Raw genomic sequence first — 25,458 nt, forward strand, 5'->3', positions numbered from 1 at the left:
TAGAATTCATATGGTATCTCAAGGGACCTTGATTATTGAATAGTCAGAATAATCATGAAAAACAGGAACAAAACTGGAGGCCTCACACTTCCTGATTTCAAAAATTACTACAGAGCTACAGAAGTCAAAATGTGTGGTACTGGCAGAAAGACAGACGTACTGACCAATGGAATGGAATAGAGGGTCCAGGAATAAATTGTTGCATATACAGTCAACTAATTTCTGACAAAGCCAAGATCATTCAATGGGAAAGAATAATCTTGTAAACAAATGGTTCTGGGAAACCTGAATATCCATATTTAAAAGAACAAAGTTGGGCCTCTATCTCATACCACATACAATAATCACATGAAATGGATCAATGACTTAAATGTAAGACTTAAAACTATAAACAACTTTTAGAAGAAAACATAGGGCAAAAACCTCCTGACACTGGATTTGGAAACAATTTCCTGAACATGAATACCAAAGGCACAGGCAACAAAGAAAAAAACACACAAACTGCATTTAATAAAAAATTTAAAAATTTGTGCATCAGAATAAAAAGGCGACCCACAGAATGGGAGAAAATATTTGAAATCATATGTCTAATAAGGGATTAATATCCAGAATAAGGAGTTTTTAAAACTCAACAAAAATCCAAACAACCTAATTTAAAAAAAAAGAGGACCCAAAGAAGATAAACATGCCCAATAAACACATAAGAAGATGACTGGGGTGTCCACATGGCTCAGTTAGTTAAGCATCTGCCTTCAGCTCAGGTCATGATCCTCGAGTTCTGGAATTGAGCCCTGGTCAAGCTCTCTGCTCAGGAGAGCTACTTCTCCCTCTTCCTCTCCCTGGTCCCCACTCATGCTCTCTCTCATTCAAATAAATAAATAAAATCTTTAAAGAAAAAAGATGCTCGACATCATTAATCATTGGGGGAATGCAAGCCATAACTACAATGAGATACCACCTCACACCCATTAGAACAACCACTCAAAAAAAGAAAAGGAAAGAAAGAAAAGAAAAGAAAAGGAGGAAGGAAGGAAGGAAGGAAGGAAGGAAGGAAGGAAGGAAGGAAGGAAGGAAGGAAGGAAAGAAAAAGGAAGGAAAGGAAAGGAAAAGTTGAAATGTTGAGATTGTAGAGAATTCAGAACCATTGTGCACTGCTGGTGGGAATGTAAAATCATACAGACACTGTGGAAAATAGTATGGCAATTGCTCAAATATTTTAAATATAAGTACCATATGATCCAGTAATTCCACTTCTGAGTATATACCCCCCAAAAATGGAAAGCAGTGATTTGAGGAGATACTTGTAAACCAATGTTAACAGCAGCATTTTCACAATAACCAAAAGATGGCAATAACCCAAATGTCCATCAATGGATGAATGTGATATTCATCAATCAAATGTGATATTACACATCATGGAATATTATTCAGCCTTTAAGAGGAAAGATTCTAAGACATGCTACAATATGAATGAACCTTGAAGACATCATGCAAAGTAAAGTAAGCTAGACACAAAAGGACAAATATATGATTCCATTTATTTGAGGCTTCTAGAATAGTCAAATTCACAGACAGAAAGCAGAATAGTGGTTGCCAGAGTTTGCAGGAGATGGTAGGGAGGAATGGCAAGTTATTTTAAGAGGTACAGATTTTCAGTTTTACAAAATGAAAAGAGTTATACAGATGAATAATGGTGGGACGCCAGGGTAGCTCAGTGGTTGAGTGTATGCCTTCGGCTCAGGGTGTGATCCTGGAGTCCCGGGATCGAGTCCCACATTGGACTCCCTGCTTGGAGCCTGCTTCTCCCTCTGCCTATGTCTCTGCCTCTCTCTCTCATGAATAAATACATAAAATCTTTTAAAAAATAATGGTGATGGTTGCATAGTAATATGAACATCATTAAGGTGTACATTATGAATGTATGTAATACCACCGAACTATTAATATTATGAATGTATGTAATACCACCGAACCATCTAATGGCTAAGATGGTACATTTTGTGATATATGTACCTTATTACAATATATATATTTTTAAAAGACTAGAGTTAATGGAAATAATGAAAACAAAGCTGAGGCTATGGTAGGCTTATGGCTAACACACTGAGTATTATCATATTAAGTTTTCACATGCATTTCTCCTCACTGAATCACTGCAACTGCTGTGTGTGGTTATTATAACTCTATATTTCAGAAAACTGAGGCACAATAAAATTAAGTAACTTCTCCAAGATCACAGAACTACTAAGTTGTAGAGCCCAAAGGAGATGGGAGGAAAGCAACAATGGGTGTCTCTCCGCCACCATGTTTAGACTGGGAGCAAGAGAGTACATGAACCCAAGGCCGAGTCTGAACTCTGTATTGAAATAGAAGACGATGACAGAAAGGGCATCCATGATAGGGAAGGTAGGATAGAGGCCTTCCAAGGACCCCTCAAACTCCAAAATAATGCAACTCTAAAGGGATATGCAGTTCAAGTAAAGGATTGGCTTTCTGTTGTAAAAGAACAAGCTCTGTATCTAAAAGATATAAAACCAGAGCTAAGCTTCATTTGTTAACCAGCATTCGTGCATTTGCATATTTCAAGAAAAATACCATCAATGCTTACTTTGTACCAGGCACTGCCCGGTGGTGGAAAAGCAGACAGGGTCCTTACCCTCACACAGCTTGTCTGAATATTAAACAAGGAAATATTAATGAACCATAAAGTACTATGCAGGAAACGAACATAGTGTTGGGATAGAGAAAAGCAGGGGCGAGAGCCCTCCTTGGACCCACTGGGGAAGACTTCACTGTGGAAATAATAATTAAACCAAGAGGAAGAGGAAGTGTCAGCCTCTCTAGAAGCTGTGGAACTCATCCAGGCAAAAGCTCTAAAAGGATGACATAGGCATGGGTAGGACTGGTGCCCTTGAGAAACTGTAGGGAAATCTGTGTAGCCAAGGAGGAGTGGGCAAAGGGGGTGCTCAGCTAAAGGTGAGGCAGGGGCTCAGAGCTGGAGGCAGCTGGGCTGGACCTTGAAGACAATATATGGAAAATGGATTTTATCCTAAGTACAAAGGGGAGCCTTGAATGGATTTAAAAACAAATATGTTTAGTGATTTAACGTATTTTTAAATGATCACAATGGCTGCTCATGTGGAGAACAAATCGCATGGGAGCTAAAGCATAGAAATCAACTAGAAGATGTCAGTAAAGTATGGGTGAGAGACCGTGGGCGCTCTAACGGGGTGGTAACCATGGAGGAAGGTGGAATTACTGGACTATTGATTTTGCTTTGTTTTAAGATGGGGCTTCTAAAGAGCATCTTACAGATTAAGAAGAATTAATCAATAAAAAGGAGACAATCATGTTGCAGAAGATAAAGAGGAAGTGCAACCATGGACAGAAGAGGAGAGAAAGAACAGTGTGGTCTCGGACCATCTGGTCATGGGGAGAATGAAGAGTATTCCCTCTGAAAGATTTTAATGTCTTGATGAAGTCTGAGTAAGATTGAGAAGGGCAGGGGTGATCGATCTGAGGAGCAAGGAAAAGGTGGGAAGTGAGGAGAGAGTGGGAAGGCAGACGTGCGTTCTGAATTATGGGATAGAAAACAAAAGGCAAGCTCCTATAGAGGACAGCCAGCTAGCATGACTGACAACAAAGCCTTTCTAGGTTCCTACTCTGAAGAACTTCAGGAAAAAAGAAATCTACTCTTGGAAAATGAACACTGCTCATTGCTCAGTCTCACTGCTCCTCTAATCCCTGGGCTCTTTCCCCTTTATGACACAAGAAGGTGACCAGAGCCGAGAAAGAAGCAGGACAGCCAAGCAGGTGCTTGGCACTTATCTATGAGAGTCCCAAAAATATCACTACAATAAACTCTTAAGATATAAGTTGGTCATGTTCCTAAAGTAGGCGGTACCTTCAGGTAGGGAAAAAATAATACATTATAAACACTTTTTCTGGAATGTGCATGCTACTAATCAATCAGCACTTGAAAGTTAGGAAGACAGAAAAAATTCTGTAATGGTGATATATAGTATTTGCGCTCCTTACGGAAAGATATGATTAACTTGATTTTCTTTTGAACACTTCAATATAATAGCTTAGAGGAAGGGGCTGAAGATGAATATTTTCATTACTCATGAAACTGACATTAGTTGCTTTTGGGAAAGAACTACTGGTGCCTAGAGAGAAGAGTGAAAGATATTACTTCTCTATTTCTCTGCATTTTGTGTTAACTGAAAAATAGCTCGAGTCAGAAAGATCCCGGCAGAGAAAAGAAGTGAACAGTAGAAAAATGGAAAGTATTTTGCCCATTGTTATTCCAAGAATTGATTTTTCATACTTGAATCTCTTTCTGTATAAATTTTTCATTCATCAAGATGGGTATTTCCCACCCTTCCTCAACACATTTTGAAGCAGTACCATGCAATTATAGTCTCTCTGAAGTACTCCCCTATTTTGGTTCTGCTCTGGTTAAAACCACAGGAAGATTGGATTTCCCATATCTGTTCAGAAAGTGGTGTGCTACCACTCTGAAATATGGTTCCATGTTTCTCTCACTCCCAAAATAAGTCTTGCATTCCCAGTTAGACAGACAGGAGGTAGCAACTATCTTATAAATAGGGATGACCCTTTTTATATCCTATCAGGAGCTCTCATTAGTCCTAAAACTGTAACTGCATAGCCAGAACTCAGCAAAGAGTCAAGATTATAAAAGCAAAATAGGCCTTTATCTCACAGTAGGTATAACAGGGTATAACAACGGAGACTGTATGTTACTTAGAGCCTATTCTTAATGTATACCCAATTCTAACAGGCTTTACTATGTGCATTAGAATACTTTGACCGAAATTTCACTAGGCAGACATGCGTATCATCACATTACTGATAGTGCAATTATTTATTCTCTCTATATTTGTAACCCTTACTGTGTTTATAAAACATTCCACATTCTCAAGGAGAGTAAGAATCAAGGCCAACTAACTCAGCATGAATGATTTATCAATTACAAATTGAAGATCCTTAGAGATCTATTTTTACTGAATTGTTTATAAGTAGTGAGTAACTGCTGCCTTTTAAAAAAAAACTTTCTGTCCCTTAGCAACCCCAGAAAGAATAAACCAGATCTTAAGCAATACAAGGCATCTTAAAGGTGTCCTTACTCCTTGCAATCCTGACCATGAAAATCTGCATTTACCACAAATATAAATTTGAGAGAGACTACTGGTCTTACCAAATGGATCATAATAAATGTAGAAGTATTAGTCAATTTAGAAAAATCTCATTTGTATATAGCTTTTTTCAGGAATACATATCCTTCCATTTCTTTTTTTTTTAATTTTTATTTATTTATGATAGTCACAGAGAGAGAGAGAGAGGCAGAGACACAGGCAGAGGGAGAAGCAGGCTCCATGCACCCGGAGCCCGACGTGGGATTCGATCCCGGGTCTCCAGGATCGCGCCCTGGGCCAAAGGCAGGCACCAAACCGCTGCGCCACCCAGGGATCCCTATCCTTCCATTTCATACATATTTACCAAGTTATGTTGCAGTTCCTAGAGTTAACTGCTAAACTTCACAAAGTTGAGTTCTAAAGGTATCTAATTCTTTTTCTTTAAGATTTTATTTATTTTTTCTTGAGAGAGAGAGAGAGAGAGAGAGAGAGAGAGAGGCAGAGACTTCGGCAGAGGGAGAAGCAGGCTCCCTGCAGGGAGCCCGACGTGGGACTCAATCCCAGGACCCCGGGATCACACCCTGAGCCAAAGGCAGACACTCTACTGTTGAGCCACCCAGGTGCCCCTGGATATTACTTTTTAACCCTGAGGAGTGTTTAGGAACAACAGAAATGAGCTTCTCTTCAACAGATACAAACATCCAGGCGGCCTGGACAGCTCAATCAGGTACGCGTCTGCCTTCAGCTCAGATCATGATCCCGGGGTCCTGGGATGGACCTCCGCGCTGGGCTCCCTGTTCAGGTGGAGTCTGCCTCTCCCTCTTCTCCCTGGGTCATGCTCTCTCTTGCTATCTCTGTTTCTCTCTCTCAAATAAATAAAATCTTAAAAAAAAATACCAACATTCCTTCTCAAGTTCTCTTTCTCCCCACACCCCCCTCCCTCCCCACCTCGGGCCATCCCCCTCCTCCCCTCCCTCTCACTTTCTCTAAAAAAAAAAAAATGCAGTTCAGTCCAAATATGGGGAATGTGATCAGGCGGTAAGGCAGGAATAATACATCACCATCATATTATGCAGAGGACAGAAACACGTATTTCAAGACTTCCCCTATTTTTCATTCAGAGACTCTCATATGTCAACACATAAGTAATGTATATGAGGCATACTAAAAATTTTTTTAATTAATCTCCATAATTCCAGTCTACAATTATCTTAAATACAAAAAATGATATCGCTTTTCCTCTTTCTCACTTTGGTCCTTTGAGAAATACAAATCTACAGAAGAACGAATGGCTTACCAAAAACATTTCACTACCCTCCCTTGGGCTTAGGTGCACTACAAAAAGTAGGAATTATTTCTAAAAAAGCCCTTAAAAATATCCTCCGTGAAGCCATTCTGAAGTAATTCTCAAAGTTTTTAGATTTAGCCTCTACTACACACTGGGTGCTGTGTTGTGTGTAGTGTATGCTAAAACTGCACAGGAGCATCCCAGATTAAAAACCTTCATTACCTAAGGAATTAAAAGAATTTAAGTCAGGACACAATGCCATTAAACTGCTTCAAAATATTTAGTCTTAAACGAGTAATAAAGAATATCTGTGTGGCTATTTTTGGCTTTACTAAATGGCTTATGGGAAGGTATTATTTTTATTTTATCTTTATTTAAAGCGTAGATGGCAACAGAGTGATTTTGATTTCATCATAGAGGATCTAAAACTCTGGCCCAGCCCAGAAGCATGTGTTTTCTTCATTGTACTGGTCTGGTGAGATTCACAATTGAAAAACTGGTACCCGAAGGACTGTTTCCCTGTTTCCTAGACCAAAGCTGGATGGACTCTAGGGCATGAACTTGAGCTGCTCCAACTTGTTCCATTTCTCCAGGTGGAATGCTTTGCAAATGCAGACATGGTATAACTGAGGACATGACGCCAACTAGAGTCCTAATGTTTCTGCACGTCAATTCATTTACTACTTCCACTCCACATCACATCTGCTAACCACTACTTTCCCACTATGCAAGCAAGTGCTTCTTTAGACATATAGCCTGGATTCTTACCGTTGAGAAGGAATTCTAGAAACTAAACACAAAACAAAAAATTGAATATGTACTAGAGAAAAAGCACATCCACTGTGATGAGATCTGTATATTCTCAACCCAGAAAAACACACATCCCAGAGAATGACAGAGTACAAGACCACACTGCAAGAATATCTGTCAATGATGATGACGATTTTGTTGAAATCTATACAAAATGGCATTAGTGGGTGACTAAGCTTGACTGTACCACTGACTTGAAAGATTAAGCTGTAGGGAAGCCAGCTGCATCTGATAGGTATAAGACAAGTGCCTTACAAGGTTACGGCTGACCACCCATTAACCAAGAGGATAGCCATGAATAATGAAATCAGTCACTGTGCAGAGCAAAAATTCTTCTTATGTAGACATAGTTAATGCACCCAGACTACCAAGTAGATTTTTACATGCTAAGGAGTCATGAAACACAGCAAAAGTCAGGAGAGAATCCACCCACACACAGATGCAAAGAAGGAAAGACATTCTCCACCTTAAAAAGGATGACAGGGCCTATAGACAAGCTACATAAAGTTCTTACTAGTGCAGTCTTAGATTTCAGGCTGGGAGTATAAAAGGCCATATTTTGGCAAAATTGAACCAAAACTGCTCATCAAACAGCCTTCTTATATACATTTAACCAACCCTTTGAGCTTTAAAATTGACATCATCAACTGTCCATAAAAATTTCAGTCTTTTTTGAATGAAATATGTCATACTATTCAGGGACAACATAGCTATTTTCTCAATAAGTTTAAAGTTTACTTAGCAGACAATTTCTCAGTAATGTTTAATTATAAAATAATCAAGCACAAGGCCATGGCTGATATAGATTAATAATTGCATATCTGAGCATCAGAGCAAACAGAATAACAAGGAAGATATACTTTTAAGCAAAGAAAATGTGAGACATCCTTAAACAAACTCTCAGAATACAGGACAACTCTGTATTCTCCAGTCTCTTAGAAGTCCTGGCACTTTGTTTAGTAAGAAATTTTTAGTTGTAAAATTAGAACATATGTAAAAATAATATATCTTCATTTGGTTTACTAAGTTAATAGACTTCTTGCTGAAAACCTAATTTTGTCTGAAATATAAGTGTTGATAAGAATATGATTAACCAAATTGGTACGAATGGATGGATCACGCACTTTGGAAACAATCTGCCATCAATTTTTAAAGTTAAAAATTTCATATCATGAGATCTAACAAATTTCACAGTCCAGTATATGTACTAGAGTAGTTTTCAATCCTCAGAAACGATTAGTGAAATTTATTTATTTATTGAGTTTATTGAGTCTTTATTAGCATTTTTTAAAATAGGCTGGATTTTATCAGAGACTGCTAAGAGTAGGGGAGAATATATCAAGTTTTTAAAGTGACAGACACATAGAGAGATAGAGATATTTATGTATATGTCCTGTTGGGTTATAGTTAAAAACAAAACAGCTCGAACGTCACTACCCTAATGACACTATTGGACATACTATAATATTCACAGCAGTATTATTCAAAATAGCAAAAATGCAGAAATAACCCAAACATCCATCAACTAGACATGTAAATCTCACAGTAGAATATTATATAGTAATAAAATACATTAACTATACCCACAAGGATTAATCTTAGAAACATAATGTTTTTTTTAAAATATTTATTTATTTATGATAGACATAGAGAGAGACAGAGAGGCAGAGACACAGGAGGAGGGAGAAGCAGGCTCCATGCCAGGAGCCCAACACGGGACTTGATCCCGGGACTCCAGGATCGCGCCCTGGGCCAAAGGCAGGTGCCAAACCGCTGAGCCACCCAGGGATCCCCAGAAACATAATGTTAAGTGAAAAAGAAAGTATAGCCTAAAAGACTACACAGAGTATGGAATCATTTTTATAAAGTTTAAAAACAAATATTAATTATCTTGGAGATACATATATATGTGAATAAATTATAGTTAAAACAGGGTAATGAAGACACAAAATTCAAGATATTAATACTTGAGGCAAAGGAGTAGCACAACAGGAAAATATAGCATAAGTAATGTTAATGTTGAATCTTATTATATTACCATATATTATAATAATGTTCATAATTTTTATGTGTGCATCATATATTCTTTTGAAAGTACTATTATATAATAAAATATTTAATTAACTTAAAACAAAATATCAGAGGACATGTATAACATGGTCCATCTTTGTTAATTAACAATATTTCTCAGTAAATCAAAATTTAAGAACCAAAGTCCAATCAAAGATTAAGATTCTACTCTACAATCAGAAGAACCTCAGAACAATGAATAAAAAGATGAAGAACAAGTATTTCTTAAGCATCCACTAAACACAAGTTATAAACTTACAAGCTACACATGGAACACTGAGTGAGCCTCTAAGAGTTCATTATTTGTTATGGATCATAGTCCGTCCCACCCTCTATCCTCACTCATGCCCTTTGTACTTCAAGACCTCCACAGAGTCTTCTTATCCCCTACCTGAATATGATCCCTACTATCGCTGGTGATGCTCTATACTTCCCATGTGTCCCTGACCCTGTGTGGCCTCCCACTGATTCAGGTCCCAGCAGAGAACTTGACCTCCTCTGAGACTATGATCCCTTTTACCTCCACATGAAGTCGCCCTGGAAATTCTGAGGCAATCCATTAAAAGATGGCAGTGAGGGCTCCTGGGTGGCTCAGTTGGTTAAGTTTCAGACTCTTGATTTCAACGCAGATCATGACCTGAGACTGAGCCTAGCCTGGAGCTTGCATAAGATTTGATTCTCTCTCTCCTTCTCCTTCTGCCCTTCCCTGCCCCCGCCTCCACCTCGCACTTTCTCTTACTGAAAATATATAAATAACTAAATAAAAAATAAAAAGATGGCAGTGATCTAAGCCCTTGATACATTTGCCACCCGAAGAACACTCCTTGGCTGTGATTTATAATCAGTTCATTTACATCACTCTCTCCTTCACATTCCTTTTTTTTTTTAAATTTTTTTATTTTTATTTTTTTTATTTATTTATGATAGTCACAGAGAGAGAGAGGGGGGGGGGGCAGAGAGAGAAACAGGCTCCATGCATTGGGAGCCCGACGTGGGATTCGATCCCGGGTCGCCAGGATCGCGCCCTGGGCCAAAGGCAGGCGCCAAACCGCTGCATCACCCAGGGATCCCATCCTTCACATTCCTGATAATGATGGCTGTCGGCTTTCTCTGCATGATCTGGTAGTGAGGGACTCCAAACTGCCCAGCAGCCACCCACCCCGTCTCCTGCAGTCAGTTCCAGCCAGCACTTGTTGGCCTTAGGTCAGATTAACCAGCTAGATCCCTCTACCACTCCATCAACCTTAAGTCCTCAAAAATCTACATCTTCCTCAGTTTCCCAGGTCATCCTTTTTCTAATGAGTCCCAATGCTCTATATCCATACAGACCAACCATTCTCTACTATAAACAATATTCCAATTATCTGGATATATATCCCTTACTAAAGCTCTTCTAAGAGTCTAACACAGGTTTCTCAATCTCAACACTACTTCATTTTCTCCCTTTGATTTTAAAGATTTGGGGTGGAGGGATCCTGCCCATTACAGGCTGTTTAACAGCATCTCTGGTCTCTATCCACTATATGCCAGTAGCACACCCTCTGCAAGATGTGACAACTAAAAACGTCTCCTGATATTGTCAAGTGTTTCCTGAAGGGTGGGGGGTGTAAAAATCACCACTGGTTTAATATAAATCATAATTCTGCTCAATAATCGCAAGATCTTTAAAAATTTAATTTTAGATTGTCAAGTGAAAATGAAATAGAATTCCAGAGAAAGATGTGTTTACTGTGGTTTAAATAATCAGAGGGAGAGAACTTGTTCTGCAAATGGTTCCACATTAAGTTTTGAAATCTGGGCACCGCAAATTTAGTGCTTTATTTTTTTTTTAAGTTATCCTAGGGAATGTTACCCAGTAAAGTTGTTTAGGCTGAAGATAATAGAAGGGTATGGATCATGGTTTCTGTACTCAGATATTAATCCATTTAAAGGAAATAGTAGGGCAGCCTGGATGGCTCAGTGGTTTAGCGCCACCTTCAGCCCAGGGCTTGATGCTGGAGACCCAGGATCGAGTCCCACATCAGGCTTCCTGTGTGGAGCCTGCTTCTCTCTCTGCCTCTCTCTCTCTCTCTCTCTCTCTCTCTCTGCGTCTCTCATGAATAAGTAAAATATTTTATTTTATTTATTTTTTTTAAGTAAAATATTTTAAAAAAATAAAAGAAATAGTATTTTCCTGGGCAGCTTGAAAGTTTGTGATTTAGTGTTATTTTGAACCACACTCGCAAAATCCAAAGGGTGCAGACATGAGTTTTTGTCACAGAAAGAGAAGAATCACAGTTGTACTTCCATCAAAAGAGTAATGCAATTACAAAATAGATTTGAAATTACTTTGTTTTAAATTGACAAATATAAAAAAGAGAAAACTGACCTCTTCCTCATTCTCTTGTTCCAGTCCTACCAATCTTACCAATCCTGTGGATTGTTTACTTTCTAAACATCCTTCAAAGCCATCTCTTCCTCTCTATCCCTCTCAGTTCCCTCCATTCCTCCCAAAACTCTTCTACAAAAGTCAGGTTTCTAACACACATCTTACTAACATTCTCATATAAAAATGTACCAGAACTCTCTGCAGCATGTTTGCAAATGTTAAGAATTTCATATCTTCTCTTCCCTTTCCTATTTTGTCCAGTCTTTCCTTCTTTTTTTCTCCTTTCCTTCCCTCTTTAATTGGGATAGAAAGGGCATTTTCTCTCCTTGATTTAAAATACAATTTGTGGGCAGCCCCGGTGGCGCAGCGGTTTAGCGCCACCTGCAGCCCAGGGCATGATCCTGGAGACCCTGGATCGAGTCCCGCGTCAGGCTCTCTGCATGGAGCCTGCTTCTCCCTCTGCCTGTGTCTCTGCTACTCTCTCTCTCTGCATCTCTATGAATGAATAAATAAATAAAATCTTAAAAAAAATACAATTTGTGTTCATGAAAAAAAAACTGAATATGGAAAAAGAAAGTTCAAACAGACACTCTTCATCAACACAGAGATAATAATCACTGTTAACATTTTTGTGACTTTTCAAATCTTTTTTTTGTAAATAAACATATTTTTAAAAGAGTATTTGTTTATAGATATGTCTCATATTCTTGTTCAATGAGTGATACATTGTAAGCATTTTCATGTTAGTAAATATGTTCTTTTTAAAGTTTTGTGGTAGTCAGAGTAATATTCAACTTTTAATTCTAAGTTGCATTTTTACTTCACTTGCAATACTTTCTTGTGCCATAATTTGGAAAAACAAAACAAAACGGATTTAGAGCACTCCTTGTACAGATTTTCCAAGCTGGCTTTCTAGAGTTTCAGAGTAATTGCTAAAACAAAAACAAACCCAGATGCATTTTGCCTCTAGTCCTGTGTAAATCAGTCAAGTCACTTTATAGTTCTAATTACATAAGTCCCACATCAAACTACTATTATTACAAAAATTAAAACATTATAGATAAGGTTAAGTTTCATCTGATCATCAACCACAATGTTCAAATCTTCATGTACTTCTTGATGTGACTACTGTTAGAAGTTTGAACTTATTTTTAGGGATTTTACTTGCATATTCATCTACAGATAGATACAAAAAATATAGCATCAGTTTGAATTTTTAAAATATTTAATCACTCTGCAATTTGGCTGAGAGTATTTTCTATGTTAGTAGTATATAAATCTACTTCATTCTCTTTAATTGCTGCAGAGTATTCTATCTTATGACCAAGTCATTTTCTGCTTAAGCACAAACTGCCATTCAAATAAATCTACTACAGTGCAAGAGATCTAAAATATATTCATGTCTGTCTGTTTTAAAGCTGGCATCAATTTAAGGAATGTGGGGTATCCTGAGAAGAAATTCTAAAACAAATTTGATTCTTAACTTTAGAAAACAAACTGAGAGTTGCTGGAGGGGAGGTGGGTGGGAATGGGCTAGATGGGGGATGGGCATTAAGGAGGGCATTTGTGATGAGCATTGGGTGTTATACGTAAGCGATGAATCACTAAATTCTACTCCTAAAACCGATATTATACTATATGTTAGCTAACTAGAATTTAAATAAAAACTTAAATAGATAAGTAAAATAAAATAAATAGCAACATATAATAAAATTTATCATACATTTCTGACGCTAACAGATGTATACAGTATGTATGTATTTGGTTGCACTGCGATTGATTCACAATTTTGGTTTTTAGATTATTTCCCATTTATCTTTATTTTAAATAATGTTACAATAAAAATTGTTTACCTGTCAAAAAATGCAGAATTTGATAATCTATTTTGGTAACCTAGAAGAATGTCTATTATTTATTTTAATTTCTACTTTTTGGGACACCTGGATGGCTCAGTGGTTGAGTATCTGCCTTTGACTCAGGTCATCATCCCAGGGTCCTGGGAAAGAGTCTTACATCAGGATCCCTGCAGGGAGTTTGCTTCTCTCTTTGCCTATGTCTCTGCCTTTCTGTGTGTTTCTCATGAATAAATAAATAAATATTCTTTAAAAATTAAAAAATAAAAATAAAAAAATTATATTTTTCCTATTTTTGACAAATGTTAATGAAAAAAGCTACCATGTAATTGGTTTTAAAAAAAGGTGTATTACATTTGCATTTTCAGTTATAATTGCTTAATTTATACAGAGCCTGAATTACAAAGAGGTATTTATCCAAAGTTCATTAGTGGGAACATTTGGGGGTGATGGAAATGTCCTATGTCTTAATAAAGGTGTGGTTTACATGGACATATACAACATAGTTAATTTTTGATCTTACAGAGAAAGAAATTGAAGTGTTTTTTTTAAGAAATTGAAATTCTGAAGTGCCTATATCTGTTAAAGAAATTGAATTCATAACTAAAAACTTTTCCTGGAAGTGATCACTGAGCCTAAATTCCTTCATTGGCAAATTCTATCAAACATTTAAAGAAAAAATAATAGAAAGACAAATTTTTCAGGGTATTGAGGAGGAGGGAAACTTCCCAACTCATATCATAAGACCAGCAGATCGACGTGGATGGAACTGGAGGGTATTATGCTGAGTGAAATAAGTCAATCGGAGAAGGACAAACATTATATGGTCTCATTCATTTGGGGACTATAAATAATAGTGAAAGGGAATAGAGGGGAAGGGAGAAGAAATGGGTAGGAAATATCATAAAGGAAGACAGAACATGGAAGACTACAGGGGGTGGAGGTGACTGGGTGGCGGGCACTTGACGGGATGAGCACTGGGTGTTATTCTGTATGTTGGCAAATTGAACAACAACAAAAAATAAATTATTAAAAAAAAAGTAAGACCAGCAGAATCCTGAAACAAAATCTGATTAGGATATCACAGGAAAACACAAATATTACTCAGGAACACAGATGTAAATATCCTTAACAAAACATAAGCAGATCACATCCAGCAGTATTAAAAAGTCTAATACCTCATGACCAAGTAGTATCTAACAGAGAAATAAATGCAAGATTGGTATTACATTTGAAAATAAATCAATATGCTTCACCACATAAACAGAATAAAGGAAATGTGCCACATTATCATCTTATTTTTAAAAGACATACTTATTTGAGAGAGAGTACGTGTGCACAAAGCGGGGAGGCGTAGGCTGAGAGGGAGAGAAAAATGCAAGCTGACGCCTGTTGAGCACAGAGCCCAACGTGGTGTGCGTGTGTATGTATGTGTAATCATACATAATACAACAATTAGGGGGTCCCTGGGTGGCTCAGCGGTTTAGTGCCTGCCTTCAGCCTGGGGCATGGTCCGGGAGTTCCGGGATCAAGTCCCGCATCAGGCTTCCTGCATGGGCCTGCTTCTCCCTCTGCCTCTCCTTCTCTCTCTCTCTCTCTCTCTCTCTCATGAATAAATAAAATCTTTAAAAAAAAATACAACAATTAGTTCATCAATTCAACCATTAGTTACTCTGAATTGTTTTTACTTTTGGACTATTATAAATAGTGTTGCTATGAACATTTACATTCAAGTATTTGTTTGAACCCCTCTTTTCAATTCTTTTGGGTATAAACCTAGGAGAATTGCTGGATCATATGGTAATATTACAGTTAACATTTTGAGAAACTGTCAAGCTATTTAGAAAATAGCAGCTCAACCATTTTACATTCCCAATAGAAATGCATGTGTTCCAACTTCTCCACATCCTCATCAATACTTGTTATTTTCCATTTTTTTATTACAGCCACCCTAGTAGGTACGAAGTGGTATTTCACTGTTTTGATTTCCATTTCCTAATGATAAATGGAGTTGAGCATCTTTTCACATGCTTATTGGCTGTTTGTGTATCTTCTTTGGAGAAATGTCTGCTCAAGTTCTTTTCTCATTTTATTTTTTATTTTTTTCAAACAGGGCTTGAACTCACAACTCTGAGATCAAGACTTGAGCTGAAATCAAGAGTCAGATGCTGGGACACCTAGGTGGCTCAGTTGGTTGAGTGTCTGCCTTCAACTCAGGGCATGATCCTAGAGTCCTGAGATAACCTCCCAGGATCAAATCCCAGGACTGAGTCCCAGGACCACGTCCCATATCAGGCTCCCTGCAGGGAGTCTGCTTCTTCCTCTGCCTATGTCTCTGCCTCTCCCTGTGTCCCTTATGAATAAATAAATAAGATCTTTAAAAAAAAAAGTCAGATGCTTAACTAAGCCACTCGGGGTCCCCTCTTTACCCATTTTTAAATTGTATTTTTTATGTTGCATTCTACGAGTCTTTCAATATATTCTGGATTTATAGATACTGAGATATATGATTTGCAAATATTTACCCCTTTCTGTATACTGCCTTTTTGCTCTCATGATAATGCTCCTTTACATGCAAAGTTTTAATTCTGATGATGTCCAATTTATTTACTTTTTCTTCTGTTACTCATGCTTTAGTATCATATTTAAGCATCCACTGCCAAATCCAAGGTTATGAAAATCTATCCCTACCTATGTTTTCTTCAAATAATGTTATGGTTTCAGTTCTTAAATTTAGATCATTGATCATTTTCATTTAATGTTTGTATATAGTGTGAGATAGGGGTCCAACTTCATTGTTTTGCATGTGGCTATCCAGTTGTCCCAGCACCATTTGTTGGAGACTATTCTTTCCCTACTGAATGGTTTTAAGACCTATGTCAAAAATCTACTGAGCACAGAAGCTTTGGTTTATTTCCAGACTTTCAATTCTATTCCAATGATCTCTATGTCTATCCTTTGCAAATTCCACAGTTTTGATTACCATACCTTTCTAGGATGTTCCAAATTGGGAAGTGTGAGCTTTCCAACTCTGTTCTCCCTTTTCAAGATTGGTTTTCATTTTACTTATTTTTATTGTTTATTGTCTCTTTTTCCTCCCCACAATATAGACTCTATTAGGATGTGAATTTTTTGTCCACTGCTGCACACAGAATAGAGCTTAGTATATGGTAGGTGTTCAATATTTGCTAAATGAATGAATGGGTTCTTGAGAAGATAAGAGTCATTTAGAGCTCCCAGAGAAGAATGGCGGTGGGAGGAGGAGAAGAAACGGAAGGAGAGGAAAGAAGAGAAAACCATGGTTGAGCAATTCCTGTCAAAGAAGAGTTGAAATGGCAGGAAGGAGCGGCGATATAAGGCCTGAGGCCCCAGCACCAAAGGACCTTTCACAACCATACTGGCAGGAAGGCATAAGCAGCAGTAGCCGCTCTGGTGTGTAAGTCAGTCTTTGGCAATTCAAATGTGCTACAACTAAAATTCATGTAGTTACTATCAGGTTGAACACTTTATATTAGTCAAAAACAAAACATCAGATAAATTAAACAATAACTACGAGTTGTTTTCTGTGAACTGAAAGGGCAAACAGCTTTTGCATCTTATCTCAAGGGTCTCCACAGCTTCTAGTATATGTAAATAATTATTCTTGATAAGTTAATGTAATTTTACAATCGGATCACACAACATTCCCTGCAATGTAAAAGTACCATACTGACCATTGAAAAAAATTCTGAACAAAATCTTAAATAAATACATCTATCACATTTAGTCAAATTAAATAACTGGGTAGTGTCATTAGCAAGTCTGAACACTACTGTACTAATGGGACCAAAGCCAGTGAAGAAATAGAGCTAGAGTACATGTAGAGCAGTTTATAATAAATGCATTGGCAAATTTTCTTTGGTGTTCATTATTTTCTGTTTCAATTTTCCAAATTTCAAAAATGTAGATTAAAGGAAGAATGAAGAGATCACTCCTGTCAAATATATATTATATAAACTTCCACTGAATAATTTTATTTTTCTTACATAATAGCAAAATTGCTACCATGAGATTAAACAATATATTGCTACTCCACAAATACAGCCATATGGTTCCATCTGTTTCTAGGTTCCATTACAGTACACTTACCAGTTAATAAAGAAACTGCTAACCACAGGATGCAAATATGCCTCTTATTTAACTTTTTCAAAATCAATGAAGTGTTATCAATATAATTTGGCAGAATCTGACTTATTACAGGATTTAGATATGCATCTTCTTATCCTCTTTGGCACTGATGATGATTTAACACAGTATGTGAAATATATAAACTAGCACTAAAACTGCACAGCTCTGGGATTTGCCAGGTGCTAATTGCTCTACTCAAGCCTCAGGGAAAATGCACAATTGCCCTGGGCAGTCATCCTAGGTTTAATTATGGTCTGGGAGTTCTATTCCCTGGACAAAGGTGACAGCCTGGAGAGAGCTTTGTCTCAACTTGGTCTTCATCTCAGCAACTACAAAAAAGACCACAGACAGTTCACCACTTCCCCTGCAAATTCCACTCCAGCGAGCAAAACTGTTATTTATCCTTCAAATTCAGCTCAGGTAACATAGGCCTCTGTGACTTCCCCAGGTGGAATTCTCTTCTCAGTCAATACCTTATGCACATTACTATTTTCACTTTTGGATCATAATTTATTTGTTCATAGATCTCTCTTCTTTTAGATGACAAAGTCTTTAAGAACTTGACCACCTCGTTCACCTCTGCAGCTCCAGTACTTTGCATAAGATTGGCACTTAATAAATATTTATTACTAATTACATTAAATGACTATGTCACCTAGTGCTGGTGCCTGGGAAATAGTCGACGCTTAATAAATTTTAACTATCAGATATTTTCTTCCTCTCCTCTACTCAAAATTTCACTTTTTTCTCCCCTTATCCCCATTCTGCTGTTAGAACTCAGCTCAGGCTCTCATCACCTTAGACCAGTGTGGTTCTCAATGAGGGATGACTTTGCTGCCACTTTTTTTGGAGATATTTTTGGCCGCCACAAGTGGGATGAAGGGAATATTTGGTATTTGGTGCATAGAGGCCAGAGACGTTGTTAAACATCCTATAGCTCAGAGAACAGCGCCCATTACAAAGAATTATCCTGTCCCCACTGCCAGTTGCTGAGGCACTCCTTCTAGACTTTAATTTCTTGAAATTGACTCCTGGTCATTTCCCTCTAGCCCTATTCTTTCTCTCCTCTAATCTATCCTTCCTAAAATCTCCTTTGATTGAGATATAATTGACATAAAGCATTATATTTGTTTCAGACGTATGACATAATAACTCAGTATTTACATATAGTACCAAATGATCACCACAATAAGTCGAGTTGACATCCATCACCATCTTTTTCTTGTGATGTAAACTTTTAAGATCTACTCTCTTGGCAAGATTCAAATGTACAATGCAGCATTATTATTATTACCTATCTCACTATTCCATTCCATTCTTGATTTGTCTGTTTTATAACTGGAAGTTTGTACGTTTGGTTCCCCCTTCACCCATTTTGCTCACACCACATCCCCAGCCTCTGGAAACCACCTATCTCTTCTGTAAATATCTATGAGTTTGTTTTGTTTTGGTTTTTTTTTTTTTGTTTGTTTGTTTGTTTGTTTTAGATTCCACGTGTGAGACTAAAAATAAAAATATTTATCATCCTTTTCCTGTTCAAAAGGTCTTACACTTTTTTTTTAATGTCTTTGGTTTTTGGCTTAGTTGCTGATGGATTTTCAACGCTATCAGTATGTCAAAAGTGGAACTGGAACCAAGTCTTAAAAATTCCTATTCCTAATTTGGGTGCTTTACAACTCTCATGAAAACTTTTAAACGAGGAGGACACAAAGGGGAAAAAACAGACTCTAAGGGATGGCAGCTAATTTTTCTTCAGTGATCCAAATTTCTAAACCTTGTACAAAGGCCAAATGTCCCTTCAAATTTCATTTGCAGTTTAAATTCTTTGTCACTGAAAGTTACATCATACACTGAACTGCTATCTCTTATGCTAGCTAACTATCCCCTAATCTAACCATGGTTTTGTTCAAAATTAATGTGATCTAAGACTGGTGGGCTTTAAAAACAAAGACTTTTTTAAAAAATATGTGATTCCATTTATATGACCACATTATATGAAATTCCACAGAATTCTTTTTTTCCCACAGAATTAATTCTTAAACATGAAAAATCACATACAGAAGTAGATGGAAAATAGATACACAAAATTTTTAAGAAATTTTCCATTAAAAATAACACTCCATGTAAATCAATAGCAGATCAGGGATTCATATCCTGAATATATAAAGAACAACTATAACTCAGCAACCAACCAACAAACAATTCAAAAGTGGACAAAGCACATAAACAGACATTTCTCCAAAGAAGATATATAAATGGTCAACAATAGGATTGCATGATAACATCATAACATCAAGAGTCATTAGGGAAATGCAAATGCAAACCACTATGAGATACCACTTCACAATCATTAGGATTGCTCTTGTCAACAAAACAGAAATTTACAAGTGTTGGCAAAGATATGGAAAAATGACAACTTTGTGCATTGTTTGTGAGAATATAAAATGGCTCAGCCACTGTGGCAAACAGTTTGGCAGCTTCTCAAAAATTCAATGTAGGATTACCAAATGACCCAGTAACTGTACTCCTAGATACACACACAAAGGAACTGAAAACAGGTATGCAGATACCTGTATACCAATACTCCCAATAGTATTATTCACAACAGCCAAAAGGAGAAAAACCACCTAAGTTCCATCAAGAAGTGACTAGATAAACAAAATGTGGTATGTATGCACAATGCAATATTATTCAGCCTTAAAAAAGGAAGAAAATTCTGATACAGGCTATCTAATAATAAAACTTGATGATGTTATATTAATTAAGTTAGCTAGGCACAAAAAAGCAAATTTTGTTTGATTCCACTTATATGAGGTAGCTAGGATAGGCAAATTTTGTAAAGATAGAAAGTAGAACAGAGGTTAACAGGACTTGGGAGAAAGGACAATGGGGAATTCTGTTTAATGGAGACAGATTTAGAACTTGGGAGGGTGAAAAAGTTCTGGAGAAGGGTGGTAGTGATAGCTCACAATAATGTGATGAATTTAATGCTACTAAACTGCACACCTAAATGGTAAAAATGGTAAATTTAATGTATTTTTACCACAATAAAGAAAAATTTTACTCTAAATGTTTTAATAATTTGCTTTATCACTACCTTCAAGGGATTTTACAAATAGTCTCCCTCTACCAAGATTTGAGGTTTTTTTTTTAAGTCTAACTTTGAGATGGAAAATGTCATTGGTACATGGAAGCCTTGGAAGAAATTAGAATCCCTGATAACATAAAATGCAAGGAAATCATACAAATCCCAGGCCCTCTTATATAGGATAATCTCCTTCCAACAGCCCATACTCATTGAAGGACAGGCATAGTTTCATGTAATACCTGGCACTCTCTGCCTGCCTTTCAGATCCTTTCTTCCACTTAATGTTGATACTCATAAACATATCAATTTTCTATGATGGTCGTAGCTTAGGAGAGAAAAGAAGTACTATTTTAAAAATCCGATTTGATCCCTGGGTGGCGCAGCGGTTTGGCGCCTGTCTTTGGCCCAGGGCGCGATCCTGGAGACCCCGGATCGAATCCCACATCGGGCTCCCAATGCATGGAGCCTGCTTCTCCCTCTGCCTGTGTCTCTGCCTCTCTCTCTCTCTGTGACTATCATAAGTAAATTAAAAAAAAAAAAATCCCATTTGCTTCTACACAAAGAAAAAGGGAAAAATATGGAACAATGTCCAGAAAGATTATTTTTTCAAATGAGATCTATTTTCTATCCCAGAACTAACCAATAGCAATTTTACATACTGTCAGTCAATGTTATTGAGCTTTATTTTCCTAGAATCAGTTATTTTTATAATATGAACTATAAAATTCCTCAAAGCAAATAATTATATTCAATATCCATAAATTTAAGGATTGTGAGAATTCTGAAAGAAAGCAGAAATATAAATCTTTTCATGCTTACACATCTGATATTCATTTATTTATTAAATATTTTATTTATTTGAAAGAGAGAGAGCTTGGGGGGGATGGGAGGAGTGGTCCAGGGAGAGGCAGAGGGAGAAGCAGACTCTGTACTCATCAGGGAAGCTGAGGCGGGGCTTGATCTCAGGACACTGACATCATGGCTTGAGCTAAAATTAGGAGTTGAATGCTTAACCAACTGAGCCACCTAGGTGCCCCACATTTGATACTTAAAGTTGTATTAAAATCTACTAATATTCCAAAATCCATATGCCTTCAAATCCATTAGAAGGTCTACAGATTTACGGGACGCCTGGGTGGCTCAGTGGTTGAGCGTCTGCATTCAGCCCAGGGCCTTATCCTGGAGCCCAGGAATCGAGTCCCACATCAGGCTCCCTGCCTGGAGCCTGCTTCTCCCTCTGCCTGTATCTCTGCCTCCTCTTTCAGTGTCTCTCATGAATAAATAAATAAATCTTTAAAAAAAGAATAAATGCCAACGACATCAGTTAACCTCAGCACCTCATGTTATGAGTGCAAGGCTGCCTATTATTATTTTTTTTTTTAGAGAGAATCTTTTTTTTAAGATAGATTTATTTATTTATTTATTTATTTATTCATTCATTCATTCATTCATTCATTCATTCATGATAGACACACAGAGAGAGAGAGGCAGAGACACAGGCAGAGGGAGAAGCAGGCTCCATGCAGGGAGCCCGATGCGGGACTCGATCCCGGAACTCCAGGATCACGCCATGGGCCAAAGGCAGGCGCCAAACCACTGAGCCACCCAGGGATCTCTGGCATTTATTCTTAGTAAGCCACTGGGAAAGTCTTGACTTACATTCACTTAAATCCCTGGGAAATGGTTCTCTTGACAACTTGTCTAGTTTGATTTCTCAGCTAGAATGTCAGTGTTGATTGGACATTATTTCTTAGGTTTCAGTGAGGATTTAGAATTATTTTTAAAAATAAAGAGTGGAGATAAATTTTTTATTGTTGCTCAGTATCACTTCTTTTGGAGACAGAATTACTATTCTCTTGCCTGTTTGATATTTTGTTTATGCCAAATGTAGTGAAGAACAGGCAATAGAGCAACAAAGAGCGTTTCTAACAAACATGCCTAATCATTTGGGCCACTTTTAAGATAGATTCAGAATATTATACATGTTTTTCCATGTATATTGTGAATATTAAGAGAACGATTGAAAATGTTAAGGATAAGTAACTCATAAGACTGTTGTAAGAGAATGTCAACACCATCTTGGGAAGATTACAGCATAAGTTTCTAGCATTTCACACTATATTCTTCACATTATCAGGATATGCTTGGAGATGTTATACACCACCCCACAAGTGTGGTATTTTAATATTCTAGTTATCTCCACCCCACAAGTGTGGTATTTTAATATTCTAGTTTAGTATATGTGCTGCCAAAGCGAGCACAATATTCTAGTTTAAAATGGCCCATAATGTAAGCAGTGCCTCCACAAACAAGAGGCAACATGATATATTGAATATTTGGAGGAAGAAAACTTGAGTCTGGATGCTAGAACCATCTCTGAGTGTGACCTTTAAGTAATTAACCACTTTGATCCTGTTTCCTCTTCTGAAAAACTGAAACAAAAATCACCACTTTTCATACTGAGAGGAAATGTGCAAAAGCAGTTTGAAAACTGTACACTAGGGGGGAGGAGGGGCAAGATGGCGGAAGAGTAGGGTCCCCAAATCACCTGTCCCCAACAAATTACCTAGATAACCTTCAAACCATCCTGAAAATCTACGAATTCGGCCTGAGATGTAAAGAGAGACCAGCTGGAATGCTACAGTGAGAAGAGTCCGCGCTTCTATCAAGGTAGGAAGACGGGGAAAAAGAAATAAAGGAACAAAAGGCCTCCGAGGGGGAGGGGCCCCGGAGGAGCCGGGCTGAGGCCGGGGCGAGTGTCCCCAGGACAGGAGAGCCCCGTCCCGGAGGAGCAGGAGCTGCACCAACCTTCCCGGGCGGGCGGAAAGGGGCTCGCAGGGAGTTGGAGCAGGACCCAGGACGGCGGGGATGCCCTCGGGCTCCCTGGGACACTAACAGACACCTGCGAGCGCAGGAGAGTGCTCCGAGCTCCCTAAGGGCTGCAGCACGCACCGGAGCAGTTCGGAGGGGCTCGGGAGCGGCTCCAGGGAGGGAGCTGCGGGGCGGGAGCGCGAATCCAACAACGCAGGCCCCGGAGCACAGGGCGCCGGGACACAGCCCAGGATCCGGCCTCCCCCCGGGACAGGCAGAGGCCGGGAGGGCCCAGGACAGCAAGGACGCTCCTGCCCCAAGCTGAGCAGATCAGCGGCCCCGCCCCGGAGCCTCCAGGCCCTGCAGATGGAAAGCCGAGAGCCCCGAGCCCCGTAGTTCCTGCGGAGGCTGAATCCAGGCTTCCAGAGTTGCCATAGCAACTGCAACTGTTCCTCCTGAGACCTCACGGGGTAAACAACCCCCGCTGAGCCCTGCAGCAGGCAGGGGCAGAGCAGCTCCCCCAAGTGCTAACACCTGAAAATCAGCGCAGCAGGCCCCTCCCCCAGAAGACCAGCTGGACGGACCAGTTCCAGGGGAAGTCAAGGGACTTAAAGTCTACAGAAATACTCCCCCATGTTTTTTTTTTCTTTTCTTTTTTCTTTTCTTTTTGATTTCTGATTGCTTCCCCCACCCCCCCTTTTTTTTTCTTTTTTTTTTTCACCTTTCTTTCTTTTTCTTTCCCTTTTTCTTCTCTTCTTTCCTTTTTCTTTTCTTTTTCTTTTTTCTTTTTCTCTTTTCTTTCCTTCTCTCTCTTTCTCTCCTTTTCCCAATACAACTTGTTTTTGGCCACTCCGCACTGAGCAAAATGACTAGAAGGAAAACCTCACCTCAAAAGAAAGAATCAGAAACAGCCCTCTCTCCCACAGAGCTACAAAATCTGGATTACAATTCAATGTCAGAAAGCCAATTCAGAAGCACTATTATACAGCTACTGGTGGCTCTAGAAAAAAGCATTAAGGACTCACGAGACTTCATGACTGCAGAATTTAGATCCAATCAGGCAGAAATTAAAAATCAACTGAATGAGATGCAATCCAAACTAGAAGTCCTAACGACGAGGGTTAACGAGGTGGAAGAACGAGTGAGTGACATAGAAGACAAGTTAATGGCAAAGAGGGAAACTGAGGAAAAAAGAGATAAACAATTAAAGAACCATGAAGACAGATTAAGGGAAATAAATGACACTCTAAGGAAGAAAAACCTACGTTTAATTGGGGTTCCCGAGGGCGCCGAAAGGGACAGAGGGCCAGAATATGTATTTGAACAAATCCTAGCTGAAAACTTTCCCAATCTGGGAAGGGAAACAGGCATTCAGATCCAGGAAATAGAGAGATCCCCCCCTAAAATCAATAAAAACCGTTCAACACCTCGACATCTAATAGTGAAGCTTGCAAATTCCAAAGATAAAGAGAAGATCCTTAAAGCAGCAAGAGACAAGAAGTCCCTGACTTTCATGGGGAGGAATATTAGGGTAACAGCAGACCTCTCCACAGAGACGTGGCAGGCCAGAAAGGGCTGGCAGGATATATTCAGGGTCCTAAATGAGAAGAACATGCAACCAAGAATACTTTATCCAGCAAGGCTCTCATTCAAAATGGAAGGAGAGATAAAGAGCTTCCAAGACAGGCAGGAACTGAAAGAATATGTGACCTCCAAACCAGCTCTGCAAGAAATTTTAAGGGGGACTCTTAAAATTCCCCTTTAAGAAGAAGTTCAGTGGAACAATCCACAAAAACAAGGACTAAATAGATATCATGATGACACTAAACTCATATCTGTCAATA

General features: G+C 38.3%; 1 protein-coding gene across 8 annotated transcripts in view; it reads right to left on the reverse strand.

Moving 5' to 3' along the window:
• Window positions 1-25,458, reverse strand: part of SMAD9 (SMAD family member 9) — an 85,463-nt gene that overhangs the window by 44,664 nt on the left and 15,341 nt on the right. The gene's annotated exons all lie outside the window — the stretch shown is intronic.

Source organism: Nyctereutes procyonoides, unplaced genomic scaffold (genome assembly GCF_905146905.1).
Source record: "Nyctereutes procyonoides isolate TBG_1078 unplaced genomic scaffold, NYPRO_anot_genome, whole genome shotgun sequence".
Lineage (NCBI taxonomy): Eukaryota > Metazoa > Chordata > Mammalia > Carnivora > Canidae > Nyctereutes > Nyctereutes procyonoides.